Here is a 17,514-nt window from a genome sequence, read left to right as displayed (position 1 = left end):
CAGGATTCAAATGGCAGCATAGTCTTATATTTCGAGTTTATAGTAAGGTGTGCGAATGCCGTTTAAATCCGTTGTCTGAAAACAACCTGCTGAATAGCCTGTAAACCGAAGTATCACCATTGCTCAATGCTCGTGTAACTCGTAGCGTTTAAGACAAAAGGAGTTGATCTAGACGGTCAGGATGTCAATAAGCATTTTGCCCAGAGAAGCATTTGCTGGCGTGTGCACCCTACTCGGGAAGAAAAAACGCTCGCGCTCGGCTTACCTCTCCGTCGGTACTCCTAAACCACCATCTGAGCCGGTTGGGGAGGTGCCGGGACGGAGTAGAGATTACAGTTTTAAGCTGTATCTTGATTGGTGGGCCAAGGTCATGTGACCGGGTCATCCAGTCAGAAATGTTGTCGCTACATATTCCGACACGGACCAATACTTTATTTTCATAGGTTGCGCGACGATCACGTGATCGGGCTAGTTAATCGTGTATTGGTCACTGGTATCCACCAATGTTCTATCACTGGTAGATGAGTTGACACTGTTCTATTAGTTTAATGAACCACACATAGACTTTGTAGACCCTCTGACACTCTTATGTTTTTTTTGCATTTTTTAATATTTGTATATATTCTGTTTATGCACCAAAAAACTCTCTTAAAAAAAAAAATGAAATTCGGACTAGTGAGTAAAAATGATTTAATAAACTAGTGACGTAAGTAAATACAGAACGGTATGTTTTATTCATAAAAAGTCATTGCAAAAAAAGTAAGAAACCGTGTCCAGTACTGGCAGTTGTGTTGTTATTTTGATGTTGAATTGACTTAGCCTTGCTGGTTAGGAGTCAAGACCCTGTGTTGTTCTCCGTATTCAGTATCGGGGCATTAGGCTCCGCCCACTTGCCATCTATCTTTTTATTGGCTCCTGTTACTGTCCTTTGTAAATGGTGGCTTTTCATTGGTCAATATTCCTAGTAGTACCTCCTTAGTACCTCCCTTTCTCCTGTTGTAACCTCCACTAAGGACACCCCCTGTTACATGTGTTGTTACTTGCTATGTTTTATTTACAGTTGGTGAGCACTATTGTCTTAGTAACTTTTTCCTAGCTGCTGTTGCAGGAACAACAGGCTCTCCCACAAAGCAGAGTCCACATATTTTCCTGTCTTAGCCAGGTACCCGATCATTATCTTTTAAACACGCTCCCTCCCCTTCCTGCTCCACAGAAGTGTTCACAGTATCTATGTATATTTTTTTAAACAGCACACTGTGCCGTGCGATTTATTTTTAATAATGCTCAGATCAATGAGAGAGAGAGGACTAGATAGGCTAGACCGTATCCCCTACGTTATATGTAAATATCAATAAGGACTAGCTAGAGAGAGAAGAATTTAGAAGACTCAGGAAAGTACGTCAATATAGGAAAAAGCATTGTTTTCCTTATGAAGCCCTCACCCACCGACCTAGTCGGTGGCATGCTTCATCATCGGGCCCACCACAGTGGCACCGAATGTGCCCCGGGTGTGCTTCAACGCCAGGAGACTGCGGAGCTGGTATGTTGCTGAGTGTGCAGTGAAAAGGGTGAGAAGGTGAAGAGTTAAAAGCTATACAGTAGGTCCCAGCACTGAGGGTTGCTTATCTTTAATAAACTGGGCCTCTGTTAGCGGATAAAAAGGCAAGTAGACGTAATTTGGAGTATGGATTATGGCCTCCAACGTCTAGTGTGGTCTACATGTTTCAGCCAGTGCCTTGTAGATTTTAAGCTGGCTTTCCTCAGGACCAAAAATTATGTGAAAAGGTGCAGATTAAATAATAAACTTAAATTTAAGTGGTTGTGTAGTTCTTTGACTATGTGTGGCACACGCTAAGGCGCTATAACTGTTAGATGGGGATTCCCTCAAGCTTGACTACAGATAACACATAGGACAAAGACAAGACGTACAGGGTAGAGTCATGTTAGTATGGTATAAGTTTATACTATACTGCAAATTGCCGACATATAAGGTGGTGAACGACCTATAATCGGCTATGGTGAGTTCATGCCAGCTGCATGAAGTTGGTGAGAATTCTAGATAAAACCGTTAGTGTTTGGTGGTGGGCTAAAGAGCGTATTTACAAGGTGAGGTACAGGTAAGTGTATTGTTAGGTCCTCACTCTGTTTTATCTTGTAAAAAGCTTCAAGGGTCGCATGGCAGAGAAAGAGACCCTGTTGGGATGAGAGTTTAGTCAAAATGTATCCAACCTGTAGGGAGAAAGAGAGATGGCTTACCCCAGTTGTAGCTGTAGTGGATCAGTGTTACTCACGAGTTTTTCGATCTGGTTCCTCCTTGGACCTATTCGTCCTTCCGCGGCGCCCGTTATGGGAGAAGGGGCCGCCGGTCTCTTATTTATATCATATTTGATTGGCTTCACCTGTTTAAGGTAGAAAGAGAGGGAGGGGTGCGCGCTAATCGCCATGTCATTGCTTCCATGTTAAGCCCATGCGCTGGGGAGTAGTGCGTAGTTCGCGCATGCGCGAGTGTATAGCGCATGCGTGCTGAATACTGGCTGTGGGGCACCGTTGTGCGCATGCGCGGGTGTGCATGGCGCGTACGTACTGGCGCATGCAAGCTGGCCTGTTCAGAGGTGATGGCAAGGGTAATTTAAGCGAAAACGCCAACATTATGGCGGTGTTTAAAGGATGATTTATCATAAGTGCACATATGTGCACCGGGGACTCACACTCCTATATGATGCTTTTTCTGGGGGGAAGATAGGAGCCGGGAAGGGGACGCTCATGCATAGATACCCTGGCACTGGTATCATGGCTATATGGACTGTTATGTTACTTCAAATAGAGTTTACACAGCTAATGAGTTCCAAGGTATGGCGTTGTTGAGGCCATGAGTATGTGTGGATAACCGATATATCCATTTTTGTTTTTTTTGTAAGAGAAGCTTTTCATTGATAGAGTTGTCAAATTTCTCAATGACGGTCCAGGAGAAGTCATTGGGGGTGTGGTTGTGGGTGAGGAAATGGTCTGTGAGTTTGCTAATATTTTTGCCACACCTTATCGTGCTCCTGTGCTCCGTCATTCTAGTCCGAACTTTCCGGGTGGTCATGCCGATGTATCTTAGACCACATTGGCAGGTCATCAAGTATACTAGGTTTGTGGAGTTGCAGTTTGTAAACTGTTGTTGGGTCCAAGTTTTGCCTGGTTCCAGGTTCAGTGTTTTTGAAGGGGATGTCAGGTGGCACACACTGCAATTGTTGCAGGGTTGGTGGCCAGTGATTCTGGGTAGGCCCCATGCGTTGAGGATGGTGTTGTCATTGCTACGTGTGTTTTGACGTGGTCTTGTGTTGACCAGTTGGTCTTTGAGGTTGGTCGCTCTTCTGTAAGCAAATTGTGGTTTTTCCCAATTCCTTGTACCAGAGTTGATGATCTTCCAATTTCGTTGGATGATGTTGGCTACCTGGTTGGATGCTGTGTTATAGGTAGTCACACATGTCAGGGTAGGTTCTTCCTGCGGTTTCTCAAAAGTTTCCAAGTGTGCTTCTCTATTCTGGTTCCTCGCTCTTTTGCATGTTTTGTTTATTATCCTCGAAGGATAGCCACGGTCCTTAAGCTTGTGTATTAGATCGTTAGATTGTGATTTGTAGTCTTGGATGCTGCTACAGTTACGTCTAATGCGTAAAAATTGCCCGTAGGGTAAGTTTTCCCTTAGGTGTCGGGGGTGGAAACTGTCAAACCTGAGTAAGGAGTTCCTTGCTGTTGGCTTGTAGAAGGTGGTAGTGGTGAGACCTCCATTCTCCGGTTTGATGTTTAAGTCAAGGAAGACTAGTTCGGTAGAACTGCTGGTGCTTGTGAAGCGCAAGTAGGAATCTTGGCGGTTGATCCAGATCATGAAGTTGTCCAGTTGTTCTTGGGTGCCTTTCCATATCAGGAAGATATCATCAATATATTGACGCCACATTTTTATGTTGGGGGAAAAAGGATTGGTTGGATGTTGTATGTAGGTGTGCTCAAAGTGTGCCACGTACAGGCCTGCCACACTCGGGGCAAAAACGCTGCCCATGGATGTTCCATTGGTCTGCAGATAGTAGGCTCCCTCGTATTCGAAGTAATTCTCTTTGAGGGCAAGAGTGGCGCAGTCCAAGATGAAACTGCGGGGGTATTATATTCCCAGGGACTTGCCATCAAGACATCATGTAGTACCTACAACGTTGCGTCCTGTGGTAAGCTGGTATATAGACTCTCTATGTCTAGTCCTACTAGTAGGTCTGTGGTAGGGTCGAAGTGGGTGTCTTGAATCACACTTAAAAGATGTTTGGTATCCTTGATGTAGGAAGGAGTTTTTTTAACCAAAGGGTTAAGGAAAAAGTCACAGAAACGCGACAGGGGTTATAATAGTGACTTTATTCCAGACACAATGGGTCTGCCGGGTGGTGGGGTGGTGCCCTTGTGTATCTTTAGTACTTGCTAAGGCGTTTGTAATTCCTACTATGATAGTAGGAATTACAAACGCCTTAGCAAAGACCCCACTGAGCAGCTGCAAAACACGATCAATCTCCTGATCAAAAATGCAAAAGATAATGATATGATCTCTAAACAAGAGGCAGATTATCTATGCCCTGTGGATGTAAAGACCCCATACTTTTACACAGTACCAAAGATACACAAGGGCACCACCCCACCACGCGGCAGACCCATTGTGTCTGGAATAAAGTCACTATTATAACCCCTGTCGGGTTTCTGTGACTTTTTCCTTAACCCTTTGGTTCAAAAAACTCCTTCCTACATCAAGGATACCAAACATCTTTTAAGTGTGATTCAAGACACCCACTTCGACCCTACCACAGACCTACTAGTAGGACTAGACATAGAGAGTCTATATACCAGCTTACCACAGGACGCAACGTTGGAGGTACTACATGATGTCTTGATGGCAAGTCCCTGGGAATATAATACCCCCCGCAGTTTCATCTTGGACTGCGCCACTCTTGCCCTCAAAGAGAATTACTTCGAATACGAGGGCGCCTACTATCTGCAGACCAATGGAACATCCATGGGCAGCGTTTTTGCCCCGAGTGTGGCAGGCCTGTACGTGGCACACTTTGAGCACACCTACATACAACATCCAACCAATCCTTTTTCCGCCAACATAAAAATGTGGCGTCGATATATTGGTGATATCTTCCTGATATGGAAAGGCACCCAAGAACAACTGGACAACTTCATGATCTGGATCAACCCCCAAGATTCCTACTTGCGCTTCACAAGCACCAGCAGTTCTACCAAACTAGCCTTCCTTGACTTAAACATCAAACCGGAGAATGGAGGTCTCACCACTACCACCTTCTACAAGCCAACAGCAAGGAACTCCTTACTCAGGTTTGACAGTTTCCACCCCCGACACCTAAGGGAAAACTTACCCTACGGGCAATTTTTACGCATTAGACGTAACTGTAGCAGCATCCAAGACTACAAATCACAATCTAATGATCTAATACACAAGCTTAAGGACCGTGGCTATCCTTCGAGGATAATAAACAAAACATGCAAAAGAGCGAGGAACCAGAATAGAGAAGCACTCTTGGAAACTTTTGAGAAACCGCAGGAAGAACCTACCCTGACATGTGTGACTACCTATAACACAGCATCCAACCAGGTAGCCAACATCATCCAACGAAATTGGAAGATCATCAACTCCGGTACAAGGAATTGGGAAAAACCACGATTTGCCTACAGAAGAGCGACCAACCTCAAAGACCAACTGGTCAACACAAGACCACGTCAAAACACACGTAGCAATGACAACACCATCCTCAACGCATGGGGCCTACCCAGAATCACTGGCCACCAACCCTGCAACAATTGCAGCGTGTGCCACCTGACACCTCTTCAAAAACACTGAACCTGGAACCAGGCAAAACTTGGACCCAACAACAGTTTACAAACTGCAACTCCACAAACCTAGTATACTTGATGAGTGATGACCTGCCGATGTGGTCTAAGATACATCGGCATGACCACCCGGAAAGTTCGGACTAGAATGACGGAGCACAGGAGCACGATAAGGTGTGGCAAAAATATTAGCATACTCACAGACCATTTCCTCACCCACAACCACACCCCAATGACTTCTCCTGGACCGTCATTGAGAAATTTGACAACTCTATCAATGAAAAGCTTCTCTTACAAAAAGAACAAAGATGGATATATCGGTTATCCACACATATTCATGGCCTCAACGACGCCATATCTTGGAACTCCTTAGCTGTGTAAACTCTATTTGAAGTAACATAACAGTCCATATAGCCATGATACCAGTGCCAGGGTATCTATGCATGAGCGTCCCCTTCCCGGCTCCTATCTTCCCCCCAGAAAAAGCATCATATAAGAGTGTGAGTCCACGGTGCACATATGTGCACTTATGATAAATCATCCTTTAAACACCGCCATAATGTTGGCGTTTTGGCTTAAATTACCCTTGCCATCACCACTGAACAGGCCAGCTTGCATGCGCCAGTACGCACGCGCCATGCACACCCGCGCATGCGCACAACGGTGCCCCACAGCCAGTATTCAGCACGCATGCGCTATACACTCGCACATGCGCGAACTACGCACTACTCCCCAGCGCATGGGCTTAACATGGAAGCAATGACATGGCGATTAGCGCGCACCCCTCCCTCTCTTTCTACCTTAAACAGGTGAAACCAATCAAATATGATATAAATAAGAGACCGGCGGGCCCCTTCTCCCATAACGGGCGCCGCGGAAGGACGAATAGGTCCAAGGAGGTACCAGATCGAAAAACTCGTGAGTAACACTGATCCACTACAGCTACAACTGGGGTAAGCCATCTCTCTTTCTCCCTACAGGTTGGATACATTTTGACCAAACTCTCATCCCAACAGGGTCTCTTTCTCTGCCAGGCGACCCTTGAAGCTTTTTACAAGATAAAACAGAGTGAGGACCTAACAATACACTTACCTGTACCTCACCTTGTAAATACGCTCTATAGCCCACCACCAAACACTAACGGTTTTATCTAGAATTCTCACCAACTTCATGCAGCTGGCATGAACTCACCATAGCCGATTATAGGTCGTTCACCACCTTATATTTCGGCAATTTGCAGTATAGTATAAACGTATACCATACTAACATGACTCTACCCTGTACGTCTTGTCTTTGTCCTATGTGTTATCTGTAGTCAAGCTTGAGGGAATCCCCCTCTAACAGTTATAGCGCCTTAGCATGTGCCACACATAGTCAAAGAACTACACAACCACTTAAATTTAAGTTTATTATTTAATCTGCACCTTTTCATTTAATTTTTGGTCCTGAGGAAAGCCAGCTTAAAATCTACAAGGCACTGGCTGAAACATGTAGACCACACTATACGTTGGAGGCCATAATCCATACTCCAAATTACGTCTACTTGCCTTTTTATCCGCTAACAGAGGCCCAGTTTATTAAAGATAAGCAACCCTCGGGTGCTGGGACCTACTGTATAGCTTTTAACTCTTCACCTTCTCACCCTTTTCACTGCACACTCAGCAACATACCAGCTCCGCAGTCTCCTGGCGTTGAAGCACACCGGGGCACATTCGGTGCCACTGTGGTGGGCCCGATGATGAAGCATGCCACCGACTAGGTCGGTGGGTGAGGGCTTCATAAGGAAAACAATGCTTTTTCCTATATTGACGTACTTTCCTGAGTCTTCTAAATTCTTATTTTTATTAATGTCAGCCGCGTGCCTTTCTTTTTCCTCTATGTGGCTGCTCAACTACATTTTTTCAATATTAAATGCTTTTTGTAAGCAGCGAGGGGTGGTGCGCGCTTCATCTTCAACAATGGCGGACCCGCGCCTTTGTCACTTTTGCGCAGCTCGCCCAACTCTGAACCGGGAGAATTAGCTCTGGGGGCTCCAGGAAAAGAAGTGGAAGGCGCTCCGTGGAAGGCGGCTGAGTTCCGGGGCTGGCAGCCTGCGAGCTCGGGCTCCCCCCCTGCCTCCATGATCAATGCCTCACTCGCTCCCAATTCAGCGATGTGCCTGCTTACTCCCCAGTTCCTTGTTGCTTTCAATGCCGGGCTTTTCTCAGTCCTATTTCCGTTTTAGGCAGGGTGTCAAGATAAATCTTGGATCTGTATCCTGCAGGAACATTAATCACCAAAGGTACCGCTCAGAGCAGTGGGGAGGAGTGATGAGCACTCTATGAGTGCACTTTGATTGATTGGTTGGCCCTCTCAGTTCTGCCAAACAGTAATGCATACTTTGCATGTCCTTCACCCAGGCTGCATTACAACCTGGGTGGAGAACAAGCCCAGCGTCCCATTCCCTGGGTGAGTGCCGAAGTACTGTGCTCAGACCAATCACAACGCTGCATTGCAGCATTGTGATTGGCTATGTGGAGCCTGGGTGCTTCATGCTTCCTGTTTGCACAGAAAAAGCCAGGAAGAGGACGGAGGAGAGGCGGCGGCACCCAGCCATCCGGCACACATGTGAATTTTTTTTTCAACTCCACGCTCCCCGCCCTACTGCTGCTTCCCAGGAGCAGCCACCACTACCGATCTCTCTCCTGCAGGGAGATAAATCGCCAAAGTTACCTTTACATTTTTAATGTTGCCTGACAACCTCTAGACAGACAAGGACATTTTCTTTGCAACAGGCATCTTAATCCTCTGTGCTACTTTAGCATGAGTGGAAACAGCCACTAGATAGAACTCCAATCTCTCTCCAGCAGGAACATTAATCACCAAAGTTACCTTTACATTTTCATTGTTGCCTGAAAACTTCTGGACACAAAAGGAACTCTGCATTGAGTGCTTTTTAAATACCTTTTATTTCTCACCACACCCCCCCTCCCAAGGTCAGTGCCAGGTGCGCCTGCACTGGGTGTCCTGCCCTGGAACCCACCCTGTATACAGCAAGAGAAGGCTAATTGGTCTTCTCAGCGAACTTGACGGCTGCCTGCACTGAGCTGGCAAATATGATTACAGAGTAAGAACAGAAATTCTTTTACCTTCAACGTCTTGCTTGATGGCCTACAATCCTAATGTACATACTGGGGCGTAAATTATTTTAAAAAAATTCTACCCTTAGTTACTTTGCCCACAACTTGGTGGGTTACCCCAACTGCCTATTTATTTTTGGTGCATACAATCTTTAATCGCCCATTTTTTTCTACCCAAAGAGCGGTCCAAATTGTGGCTAGCTAAAACATCTGTTACATGAATGCTCCACTAGCTTCACAGAACAGTATTTCACCAATTTAATGGGTTTGGCTTCTGGATAGTGCGTATAAGTGGCCACACAACATCCCTGCAAACATTGGTAACCATCACATGTACACAGACATCCTTACCCTCAAATCCATTCGGCATAAATCCACTACACGCAACACATTTTAACATCTTATAATAGCACACCACACCATTTCAACTACACACACTTCTGCACCTCATTATTCCACTCTATGCTACACAATTACAAAACAATAACATAAACTACATAATTCCACTCCACTTCAAACCATATAATTACGCTCCACACAACACAATTCAATACCATATAATTTTACTACCCATAATTATACTCCAACCTACATTTCACACAACATATTTACACTGCACATATATCCACTCAATTTCAAAACACATAATTACACTCTACAAAAAAATACAACTTCGAAACATGCCACATAATTCCACACCATAAATTACTACTCCACACCATGCCACATAGTACCACTACATACCATTCCACATAATTCCACACAACACAAGTTAATACCACACAGTTCTGCACCACACTACATAATTACATTCCACATAATACCACTCACCTCCACATAATTACACTACACATAATTACCCTCTGCTCAATACAGCATAAATACACCAAACCATAAATGCACTCTATGCCACAGACCATCAATCCACATAAATGCACTCCACACCATAATACATAATTCCAATAAGCACAATTTCTCTCAACACCACACAATTCAACTCCACACCCTTACAAAACACCATATAAATCCACACAAAACCACATATTTCAAGTACAAAACACAATTCCACAACACACCACATAGCTCCAAAACACACCACAAATGTACCCATCATACCACAACTAATAATTCGAAAACAACCCACATAATTCCACGCCAAACCACAAACATCCATTACACTCCAAACTAAAACACAAACGTAAAAGATATTGTCATTTACAATGTCAATAGATCTAACTCTTAAAAATGTGAGACCTATTGCATTGCAAATCAGTGGCGGCCAACACCATGAAGAGCTGGTCGCTGGGTGGAGGGGATGTGGGGGTGCGCTGGAGGGGTAGCACGCTGGGGTTGATAATAAAAATTTAACAAAAACACTTACCTTCTACTGTGTTATTAAATTGGTCTAATAATCCTCTGCAACTGGATCCTTTGCTCTATCCTTTGCCTCATGGATGTGGGACATGGGCGATACACATGTATGTGCGTTAGGAGGGCCATAAAGTGTGAGTGTTGTGCTGTGGCCCACCAGGAATCTGTATTTATTTTCTCCACTGGAGAGGTACATGGGATGAATGTTATGGAGAGCCCAGACAGCAATATGAACTGCAGCACACCTCCAGAGCATTACTGAGGTCCTTTGTAGTAATTGAGTGAGAACAAGGGCTGTTCCTCAAACTAAGGAATGTACGTGTCACTGTGGTGTCTAGGATGTTGTAGGGTCTCGTGGAGTCCTACAGTTGGGAATCCAATTTGTTGGATGTAATGCCCTCACACACCCTTTCAGGTGTCATGCTTCATCATCTGGGCTGCTCCTCGTTGGGTCGGCGGTGCAATACCCAACGGGTGACACCTCAAAGAGGGGCTCTTTTGCGGAGATCTTCTATCCAACTGCCGTCAGGTAAAGTGCGGGTGTGGGGCCAGAAAAGGGTAGACGTGTTGTGTGGGTTTAAAATAAAGCTAGGAGTACCAGGATCAAGTTTATTCTGGGGGTCCCCTGCTCTAATTAAAAATGTATAAGACTAACCGGTACTCAATGGAATATTATGCTTCCAATTACGAGTCTCGGTTCAGTTTGTGTTATGATCGTAACACACTTCACCTGACAGCAGTTGGATAGAAGATCTCTGCCAAAGAGCCCCTCTTTGAGGTGTCGCCCGTTGGGTATTGCACCGCCAACCCAACGAGGAGAAGCCCAGATGAGGAAGCATGACACCTGAAAGGGTGTGTGAGGGCATTACATCCAGCAAAACGGATGCCCAACTGTAGGACTCATTGAGACCCTACAACATCCTAGACACTACAGTGACACGTACATTCCTTAGTTTGAGGAACAGCCCAGCCTCCTTTGTTCTCACTCATAATTTTAGAGCACCCGCTGAGGCTGGACCTACCACTCATTAGGAGTGGCTATCACCCTAGTAAAAAAAGACCTCTCCCTCTTGTTATAAACTGTCCTTTGTAGTGGACCTTTCCAAGGAAGTGGAGGGTTGAAATAATAATATTTTATGATTTTTCCTTTTTAAATATATCCTTTCTTGAATTTTACATATTGTTATTTAGGCACAAAAGTTGAAATATGTAATGCACGTTTATTCATGTAATTGTTAATTGTCACATGGTAATCAAATCTGCTTGAATATTTTTATGTTATTTCATATGAATGTAATTCTCTATTTTTGTGACTCCAAATAATGAACAAAGTTTCACGGAAGCTGATCACTTCTTGTGTATTGTTTTTAAACTAAAGCACGGTTTTGTAGAATGTAAAAAAGACCTTTTCTGCTAATTGTTATTCTAAAAAAGTTTAACAATGATCAGATATGTTTCAAAAGCTAAGAACAGGGTGTGAGAGATAGAGAGGAACTTCCTACTATTGACTTGGGACAGAGGCCATACAGAACTTTATCATCTTCCTTTGCTGAAGGCTACCGGGAGGCGCAATCAACCTTCACTTGTATCGCCTTATCGGTCTGTCTGCCATTGCAGACAAGAATAGCAGATATTGCTATTTTACTGGACATTGGTTTTCTGGTCAGATGTGGTTTGAGGCTGTGGAACTATCTTTGAAACTGGAATTAGGCCCCATGCTTAAATGGCCAGGTTAATTTATTTAGCCTAAGAGACGAAGGTCAAATGGTAAATATTGACATAAACAATGGTTTAAGTTTAACCAATATGTTGCAGAATTATTTGCTTTTCACGGTTCTGGGGAATTTTGTTGCTATTGTATTGCTTATATTCATAATAGTTACTATCATGTTGTGTGCACTAGGATAGGGTTTTGAGATTTAAAAATAAATATTCAAATGTACTCATGGTTTTCTAGTGTTCCTGAGTGTGTCTTTTCCCAATGAAAAAGGGTTTTGAATTTCATTACTTACCCCTTTGATATCTCATAGGATAAATTGTTAACTGAAACTCATTCACTCAGATATTCCTCAATGTTGCTGGGTGGTTGCAGTCCAGAGGCTATTTCCGGGTCGCCTCCTGGAGCCAAGTCGAGAAACTGTAGCAAGAAGGTCACTTTGTAGGGTAGGGAAATCCCCTTTCCCATTACTTCTCCATTCTCCCCAGTATGTGCTACTGTTAGAAAATGGATTCCTGATTAACTGAGGTATGCACCCAGGCCAGGCAGGAACCACCACTCTAAGTCAGGGTAATCTAGATACACTCTAAAAGATAACCTGTGCTCACCCTCTGTTAGCTTGGCACCGAGCAGTCAGGCTTATCTAGAGAGGCAACGTGTAAAGTATTTGTGCAACGCACACACACACAGAGTAACACAATGAATACACCACAAAAAGACTCTACACCAGTTTAGACCAGTAATATTCTGAACAAAACAAGACCAAAATAACAAAACTCCATGGTATAGAAGTTGAGATATTGAATTAAAAAAATCCAATAAAGTGCTTAGAAGCAAGTAGCGCTGTAAAGGTTACTTTAGGTCACACTGGACCTGGGCAAAGTCAAAGTTAGGGTCGACCGCATTGGAGTGCCCATCGTCTACAGGACCCATGAAGGCCCTGGGAAACAAAGTGACTTTCCTGGTCACAAACAGCAAGATGCATTGATGTTGAGGCCCGTAACGCGATCTTCTCCATGAAGTGAAGGCGAGGCATCAGTTCTGAAGATGGGTGCCGGAGTCGAGAGGCATCAAGCAATGCGCTGGATTCTGCTGCGCAGTTAGGGGGATCCATCGATCTCAGAAATCAACGGCTATCCGCTGTGTCGATCTTTGGAGGCAAAGTGATGGTTCCGATGCAATGTGCCAATTTTACTGCCTTAACCTCGTCCATGGTACAAGCAGACAGGAGGTGCGTTAAAATCGGCATTACAAGTATCTGGGTCACTTCCAGTGAACCAAGCACAGGAGCAGGAGTAGAGACTTTGATATCTCTGAGTCTCAAGCAACAGGAGGCTAGGCCTGGGCAGAATTCACAGTGTTTCACTCCGCTGAATTCCACAGAGTGATCGAACAACTCCGCTGAATTTCGCGGAGTTCGGCAATCAGGCAGATTTTTGCATGTTGTGCTTTTATTTTTACATGGCAGTTTTTCTAGTCATAGAAAGGTTGAGTGCGCTACTGGGGTGTAAGCGCATCCCTACATTTGGGCACACTGATCAGGTTCGCTGACTCCAATAAGTTCATAGCAGATAAGTTTGACGATTTATTTATTTCATAAATGCGTTTTCATTAGAAGTTCATGTATCAGATTTCAAAAGTTCAATTCAAACACAGAATATGCAAATCAATGCTCCAATGCATTTCGAGCCCAACGGCCCTTCATCGGGGAGCGCTGTGAAGAAACAGGATATAGCGCTAATCAATATTCACACTAAAAGAGCATGCAAAAGAATATAAGCAAAAAACATAAAACAACATGAAAAAACATTCTTAGTGCCATGTTGATAATATACATCTATGCGTCTACTTTGCAACGACTAGTAGAGTGTTAATTTTATAACAATCTATGTGCAAGGTGTAAGGGATTGATGACCGATCAGTGAGGGATGAGCAAACAGTGGTGGTAGCTTGGGGTGGTGGCTAATCCTTCGCGTTATGAGTTTAAATTCATGGCACATGCAAACGTGTCAAAGCCCAATTTTCATTACCGCGAGTGCAATAGAGGGTGATGAAATAAACATGCTGCTCGTACAAAACGAGACTTACGTATAACGTTGAAATTGGCATTCTCCTGGATTCTAAGGAAAACAGAATCGGCAATGATAAGTTTAAGGTGCACAAGAGGAATCAGAGAGTTCCTCAAAGGTTACCGTCCAATGTGGTTAAACTTACGGAAGTGATTGCGGCTCAGTGGCGTCTCAGGGAAATCTGTAGCGGAGTGTCTGAAACTTTGGGCTCGAAATGCATTGGAGCATTGATTTGCATATTCTGTGTTTGAATTGAACTTTTGAAATCTGATACATGAACTTCTAATGAAAACGCATTTATGAAATAAATAAATCGTCAAACTTATCTGCTATGAACTTATTGGAGTCAGCGAACCTGATCAGTGTGCCCAAATGTAGGGATGCGCTTACACCCCAGTAGCGCACTCAACCTTTCTATATTACCTGGCGCAGTTGGACAGTTGTGCCACCTACAGGAGCACCTACAACCTATTCAACTTTCCTAAACTTACAAACCAAATTGATTACACCACAAGCTGTGCGCCGTGCCTATACTCTTGTTTATATTCACAACCTCTGCCCGTCTGGCAGGCAGCACGCCTCTATCTCCTGCACAAAAATGCAATACGAGGAAATTTCAAAATCCACTGAAGCTCGTGCAAGCACATTAGCATTTGACTCAGAAGAAACCGCAAGGATCTATGCACTTATTAATGATGACTTAACCCAAACTCCATCAGGCAAGACAAAGGAACAATGTATCAAACAGTTGCTTTACCTCTCCAAACGCCGAATCAATCAAAAATTGCATGCGAACACTCTCATCAAATACCATAAAGCCTTACGCATACCCCGTGGCCTACGGATTGCCTTAAAACCTTCTCTATGCAAAAATTCGAAAGCATTTTTGGAAAAATGGTACGCCATCCTGAATAAATGTAGTTTAGACCTAATCCTCCTGATTGTTGAGGAACTATCCGAGATTTTGATAGAACTGTCAAAAGAAATAACAACTATTGAACTTGAATTAAAGGAGGGAATCAGCCCAGAGGAACTAAAAGACACCTTGGATGAAATCAATATACAACTAGACAAACATACAAAAGAAATCAACGAGAGAAAAATCCGGAAATTTCGCAGGGACACCCTGGACTATAAATTAGGGGAGGTCTACACGTGGGCAGACGTGTATGCCCAACGACGTAGAAATAAACCTTACCAACAAGACACGGATACCTCCTCTTCAGGGAGTGACAACACCAGTCGTCCACCAAGAAGGACTCCAACTGAACCTTCTACTTCCAAGGACCCACAGGGCCAGAAAACCACACAAGGCTCAAGCAACTCAACTACACCAGAGCCTTTTTTAGAATCAAGCCCGGACAGAACCGACGACCCAGGAGGGGCAAGAGAGCTGGCAAAAGATACAGGAAATACTCAACCACCTCTGAAACCCAAAACAAAGACCAGGAAGAATCGCTAGTGATCAACATCTCGGACATCACTCTTTCAGAACATGAGACCAAAACCCTCCAAAAAGGAATGTCGTTCATCCCCACCAACAATACTAATCTTTTGGAACTAGAGATTAGCACCTACAAATTCACTAGGAAGCTACGTCTAAGACACTTTTTTGAGAAAGTTTTGGAACCTCAGACGGAACCCAAACCGGACCTATTATTAGGCCTCAGACCACATAGCACATACATACCTCCATCCAGCCACAAAAGTATAGACAATTTTGAAACTCTTGTGAGACAAGACATTTCGAAAATCAACTTCAAGAAAAAAACACACAACAACATGACGAAAAAGGACTTAGACACGTTGAAGAAAATCGCCAACAACAAGTCTTTAAAATGCTTGAAAGCTGACAAGGGCGGCGCCCTAGTGATACTCAATGCAGAACTATATAATCGAAGGATTACGGAACACGTTTTCGACTCAAACACTTACCTTCCACTGGATAGAAACCCTACCAGTGAATATAAGATTGAATTGAGTAAACTCATCAGCAAAGCACTTGAGGATGAAACAATTGATGAAAGAACAAGGAAATACCTGACAGTTGAACATCCTAGAAGTCCCAATCTCACAATGCTACCTAAAATCCACAAAAATTTGATGGACCCTCCCTTTCGCCCGATTGTCTCCACAAGAGGATCTCTACATGAACCAATTGGGAAATTCATCGACCGGTATCTGCAACCTATGGTTACCCAATTGGATAGCCATATTAAAGACACCACAGAACTATTGAACAAATTATCTTCTGTACAGATCGAGGAGAATGACCAATTGATACTATGCACGGCTGATGTAAAGAGTCTTTACACCTGCATCCCCCATGCAGGAGGAATTGAAGCAATTGAAAAGACCTTACTCTTAAGCGACATTCCAGAACCTCTAAAAAAATTTATCCTGGAACTTATGATATTCACCTTATATCATAGTTATTTTGGGTTCAATCAAAAATGGTACCTACAGATGTCTGGCATGGCCATGGGCAATTGCGCGGCACCAGCCTACGCGAATCTCTATATGGGTAACTTTGAACGCAACCACATCTACATGAACCAATCTTGGATGACCGACCTTAAACTTTATGTTCGTTACATTGATGATTTACTTTTTATTTGGAAAGGTTCAAGACAGAATTTGGAAACAGCCCTGATGGATCTAAACTCTAAGGATGACAGAATTGAATTCACATGGAACATTAGTGACAAACAAATTACATTCCTGGATGTACTCATTGAAATAACTGATAAAGGCTTACAAACAAACTTGTTTCGGAAACCCACAGACCGCAATAATACATTACTATTCAGCAGTTTCCACCAAAACTCTCTGAAAAGACACCTTCCGTTTAGCCAAATGCTCAGAATCAAACGAATAGTATCTGATCCCTTAACATTCATTGAACAAACCAGAATTATGGCTAACAGATTCTTGAACAGAGGATACCCTGAGGAAATAGTAGATAATGCCATTGAAAGAGCATCAAATATTTCACGCACAGAAGCCCTCAAAGGATCCACCAAGAAAGAAGACAAAAGAATGGTACTAATATCTAGGCATTCGACATCCAGTAGGAAATTCAAAAATATTGTGATGAAACATTGGCGCTTACTATCCTCTGAACCAGACTTTGGCGACCTTTTTAGAGAACCTCCTATTTTCGCCTACACCCGCTCCAAAAACATCAAAGAAATTATATCAAACCCAACAAAGGAATCCACTAAACACACGGGCACACGCCCCTGTTACCATTGCAACAATTGTAATAATATTATCAGAGGGAATAGCCTCAACCACCCCATGAGAGGCTTCCAAATCAAACTGAATGTAGATGCCACTTGTGACTCTTCGAACCTTGTCTATCTCA

Source organism: Lissotriton vulgaris, chromosome 9 (genome assembly GCF_964263255.1).
Source record: "Lissotriton vulgaris chromosome 9, aLisVul1.2, whole genome shotgun sequence".
Classification (NCBI taxonomy): domain Eukaryota; kingdom Metazoa; phylum Chordata; class Amphibia; order Caudata; family Salamandridae; genus Lissotriton; species Lissotriton vulgaris.
Note: the sequence above shows the minus strand (reverse complement) of the source record.